A 6,000-nucleotide genomic window follows, 5' to 3' on the forward strand; every position below is an offset into this window, starting at 1 on the left:
ATGAAGGGTGTAACACAAAACAGCATTGAATTCACAGGACCAGCTCTCTCAGGGTATGTCTATGGGAGAAAGTCAAATTAAGATACCCAACTTCAGCTACATTAATTGCATAGCTGAAGTCAAAGTAGCTTAACTTGACTTTTGGAGCTGTCCACACTGCAGGAAGTTGAAGGAAGAACACTCTACCTTCCATTTCCCTTACTCCTCCTGAAAGCCGGGTTGCCAGCATTGACTGGAGTATCCCTCTCAGTTTGAATTAGCTGTCTTAACTAGACCGCTAATTGGAACCCTGAAAGATCGACAATGGCAGCTTCGATCTTCCTCTGTAGTGTAGAGGTACCCATAAAGGGTGTAAACTGGCACAGCTGTATCTCCTTTCTAAACGTCTGCTTGTTGTGACATCATTTCTCTTTTTCTCTCAGCAACCACCAGTAGCTTCCATGCAAAAGGTAGCTGCAGTTCAGTTGGCTAAATCATTTATAATGAAAAAGGTTACCCAAGCAACTTTGCCTCTTTGTCCATAGAGAGATCACTGTCTTCTCTCATGTGCTCATTATTCAAAATTATCAGCTGAATAAGCGCTCCCAATAATTACTGGTTTGTAGCTTACTAACAAGCAGTTCACAACAGATATCTAAGATTCAGTAGCTTTAATTCAGCCTGTTTTGATTGGACACAAAGCACATGGAAAGGTTCTGTTCCCTGACTGGATGACTATGACATATATAATTATATTTTTCTAAGCTTCAGAATAAACTGTTGTTTGACTTTCACTTATGGATGTAGGCATTGAAAAGGAGGGATTTCTGCTAACCATGAGGTGAAAGAGGGACAGACTGTGGCTTTCAGCCAGTTGGTGGCATTAGAAGCAAGGAGGAAGGGGCATTAGAGTCACAATTTCTCTGGGAGAGGTAGGCTGATGCTCCACCACCACTTTACAGGGTGCTGTGAACACTCCCACCTCTTGAGATGACTCAGCTATGCTAGTCATGGCAGAGTGAGTTAGGAGCAAGTCCCAGCCTCGTCCAACCCCCTTCTGCGCTCTTTAGAGATGACACGCTGTCTGGAGTGAGTCACAACTCTGACCACCTATCTCAGAATAGACCATCAGAAAAACAGGGCAAATACCCCAAACTGGTGGTTTGTTCTATAATTGGATTTCACTAAGCCAGTAACAAATGTGAACTCCTGAATCACAATACCGGTCTTACCATTGAGTCAAGACAGTCCCTGTAGACTCTCCAGCCTATTTTGCCAGACAAAGTAGGCTTATTGTTAATAACGGTCACAAACTAAAAATCACACCACATCAAATTGCTCCCAGGCCCAGAGGACTAGTCACTTACCTTAGATCATTTGGTGCTCCCAATCTTACAAAGAAAATAACAGAGCCAATTCTATAGAACACTAACTAAAGGTTTATTAGCTAAAAAAAGGAAATGAGAGTTATTGAGAGGTTAAAGCAGGTAAAATATATGTACAGATGGGTCACAGTTTATGATTTCAAATGGTGGCATTGATGTAATAAACTGCCAGACTCCTAAAAGTCTTTTCAGCATTCCTAGATTGTCTCTAACAATCTCCACTTTGCATCTGGCACTTTCCTGTAAAAATCGAAACAATCCAGAGATGAAGAATTTCAGCAGCATCAAGGTAGACATCTTGCTTGATTATATTTTCATAATTGGCATCTGGGAGTTGTGCCACAGAGCCCACCATGACTGCGCTCCACTTCCCTGAAGGTACACAGGTACACACTCCTCTCCCTTGTAAAGGCCTGGGGATTTTTGAAATTCCTCTTCCAGCAATTTGGCACACACAGTTCTTAAAACATCTTCCCAGCTGACCATGCTGAGCAAACAGGAAGAGGAATTTTAAAATAAAGTCAAAAGTCCATGAAATGATTGGATAAGACAAACTGTATCATGGGATGGCAAGCATGCCTCATGATGCACCACAATCTGTTCCCAGAGCTTCCTGTGGCAGAGGGTGATGAGTTGTACAATGGAATAACTATCCATAAAGCAATGCTCTGTCAATGCAAGAGCACTGATTGTGGATGCACTCCACCAATACAAGGAACACTGTGTGGACTCATACAACTGAAGTAATTCAAGTGGCTTAAGATTGCCAATATAACTTGACATAACTCTATAATGTAAACATGCCCTTAAGTTACAGGGATATACACTATCTAAATGTTTTCTACTATATTATAATAGGAACAGAAAGGTAAAAACAATACCTGTAACATCCTAGTAGATTTCATGATGTTTAAATACCAAATATTTTCTTATACATGTAACAATCACTTTGTTCTATACTAATACACAGTAAGGATGTTAAGGACTAGTCAATTAGTCGATCCCCACCCCTCCTTGCTGCCACTATCAGATAGAGGCAGCAAATGTGGGAGGAAGTGAGGTACTTCAAAGCGGCAGCACTGCATGGAGCCCAGAGTCAGCTGAGGAGTCCCCAGCTGATCCTGGGTTCCACAGAAATGCCACACAGAGCCAAGCTGACTCCCCAGCTGACCCCGGCCTCTGCATGGCATTTCAAAGCAGCAGCGCTGCATGGAGCCCAGGGTCAGCAGGGAACAATAAGTTCCCTGCCAGTCCCAGGCTCCATGTGGGCGCTTCTGCTTTGAAATGCACAAGAGCCCCCGCTGGGGACTCTTGTACATTTCAAAGCTGGCACACCCACGTGCAGCCCAGAGTTAGCAGGACTTCCCATTGGCCCCGGGCTGCACATGGAGTTCTGCATTCCTCCTTTGGAATTTCAAAGGAGGAATGCAGAAGTGCCTATCGACTAGTTAAGTAGTCAATGGAAATTCCATCGACTACTCGACTAGTAAATTACTCGCTATTTAACATCCTTAATACATATGTGAATTGGCCAGGGGCTTCAGCATGAGCTGCCACCTGTTCTGCCAGCATTACAAGGGACACTAACGCTAATGTTACACACTTATAGTGCTCATGTCTCATAGCGCAGCTAGTCCTTACATACACCCTCTGAGCTACCAGCCGCTTCTCCATGTGCACCCTAGCAACTATACAGGACTAGTCCCTAAAATGTCCATCCAGCAAAACTTCAGCAACTTGCTTTTACTGACCTCAGTATATCTGAGATACAGGCAGGGCAGAATACAGACCCTGATTCGGAAAGCATCCATATTCAGGGAGGACACATAATAACCACATATTCAAATACTTTCCTGAATCAGAATGTACACACCCATTTGGGACACAGAGGAGTGGCAAAATACACAACATAAATGTGGAAGTCCAGAAGAGGTTTATGTCACTCTTCTTTACTTCCCATTATCCCTTTCTCCATCCATGCCACTCCCCACCCCAGTCTTTGTTTCTTCATCTCTTATTCAGATTTTGAAGGCCCTTGAGAGTATTAAGTCATTGGTTACAAGTCTCTTTCTGACATGCACATAAATATACCATCTCACACCCTTCATACTGGTGAGTGGCTCACGTGTCAGTTTTCTATTTCCAGCAACAAAGCACAGCAAAACTGCCGCATGGGTTTTTTCCTAGTATTTTTATTCAATACACAGAAGTCCCCTACCATGATATTTTTTTATTTCACTTAGTGCCTAGCCTCTTCCTTTCCTGACAGCTACACAAATCTTCCTAGAGGCGGTTGTTCCTGGACCTGCTACGTTTTCTGTGTTAAAAGTCATTTATCCCTAGCTCAGTGCTTTCCGGAGACAGAGTAAACAATTAAGTTCTGCAATTTACCTTGTAAATAGGGCATGATCATTTATTACCTGCTATCGCTGAAGTCTGTAACCTAAGGTTTACTCAGTTCAATAAATAGTGGAACAAAGGGTATTCTGCCGTGAAAGACTGTTTATATCCCATACTGGATTTTTATTTTTGAATCATTTTCCATTAAACTATTGAATGGCCATCAAACTGTGATTGTTCCCTATTATTGAAATTGTACCTCTGGTCCTCCTCCCAGAGTAGTCCTATAACCTCCCAGCACATCATCATACAGAATGTGCCTATGTGAAATAAGGTGCTGAGACAATAGCAATGGGCTTTTTGTGCAACACAAACATATATTAAAAAATACATAATGTAACTTGTCTTAATATACTTTTCTGAGTCTAAAAATATGCCAGACCAAAAGAAACATATTTACATAAAAAGCAGACAAGGTCAAATAACAAAGAAAGCCCTTAATTAGTTGTAATCAACTTTAATTTGCATACCGTATATAATTCCTAAATGATTGTTAATAATAACTTTATATAATGGACTTCCAATTTTCATGAAAATGGCACATTTTGATAAGCAGACACAAAACCCTAGTACTAATAAGGTTTAATTTGCATACATTAGACTGATTATCCAAACAAAAGGATTACAGTATTACTTCTCCATACCTTTATGTCCTTATTATGCACATTTATTAACTTCACAAAAGCTAGCTGTTAGTGACAAACAATAGCCATGGCTGAAAGAGAAATCTATGGTATGAATAAAGTGCATTTTAATGCTAAAGAGCAAAGTTTATACAGCGTGAATGTTTTGTTTAACTCTTTCTAAGCGAAAAGCACTAATGTTCTATGAGGCGTGTGTTATTAGAGGAATAAATCATCTTTCTTTCATTATGTGCAGGTTTCTGGTCGTGCATTACTTAACACAAAAAGTCCAACAAGCTTCATCATCCCGCTTTCTTAATGAATCTATCTGAAGCTAAAAAGCATGGAAGAGTTTGAAAGTATTCAGCGATTATGTTTACAGAAGCAGCAGAATTAAACTTTTAGTTCATGTGACTTCTGGGCACCATGCTAATAAATATAATTCAACAAGCTTAGTTTTCAGCAGTGTAAATAATAATATAGATGGCATTAGAATGGCTCTCTTCTAAATGGTGTCATAGATTCATAGAGTTTAAAGCCATTAAAGGGGAACATTAGGTCATCTAGCCTGGGCTTCTATTTATCACAGGTCATAGAATTTCATCCAGTTACTAGTATACTATACCCAATAACTTTTGTTCGGCTACCTAACAACGTAAGCCACAGCATTAGGGGCTCGTACACCTGCACATCCACTAATGTGAAATATGCCATTAAGGGCCAGCAATGCCCCTCTGCCATGTACATTGGCCACACTGGACAGTCTCTGTGTGAACACAAATCAGACATCAGGAATGGTAATACACATAAACCTGTAGGGCACCATTTTAACCTGCATGGTCACTCAATCATGGATTTGAAAGTAACCATTCTTCTACAAAGGAATTTTATGACCCAGTTACAAGGGAGACATCTGAACTGGAATTCATTTATCAATTTAGAAATGATGAGTAGTCCTGTGGCACTTTAGAGACTAACAAATATATAGAATCATGAGCTTTCCTGGGTAAAACCCACTTCATCAGATGATTTGGAGTGGAAATAGTAGAATCCAAGGCATATATGACAGCAAAAGCAGTCACCTGTCAATTGTAGGACCTGTGTTAATGAAACTAAGTAAGTAGGCTGGATGTGTCCCAGTCATAGCTTTTGATGTGAAAATGTCAGTGATGGGGGAACTGGCTTCCAGTTAATATCTTTAGTCAAGCCCAGGTTGAGAGTGTCAAATTTGTAAATAAATTCAGATTTTAATTAATGATAGACCCTTTAGCCCAGTAATTACAGCATTCACCCAGGATGTGAGAGACCTACAGTCAAAACCTCACTCTGCACAGTTTGAGCAGGAATTCAAACTAAGGCCTATAAACATAGGAGAGGCCCCTAATTTCTGGGCTATGGGATATTCTGGGAGAGAGTGTCTTTCATGATTTCATCTATTGAAGCTGTTCCACATTACATAAATAAAAAGACATTGAGCCAGAGAGAGAGAATGACTTTGTAGCCCAGGAGCGAGGGCAGACACTTTGGGATATGGAGACTCATAATGAAGTTCTCTTCCCTTTTTGTTTTAAGAGAAAATGCTTAAGCAAGTAACTGCAGGACAGAGTAGTGGT

Source organism: Pelodiscus sinensis, chromosome 1 (genome assembly GCF_052426305.1).
Source record: "Pelodiscus sinensis isolate ZL-2025 chromosome 1, ASM5242630v1, whole genome shotgun sequence".
Lineage (NCBI taxonomy): Eukaryota > Metazoa > Chordata > Testudines > Trionychidae > Pelodiscus > Pelodiscus sinensis.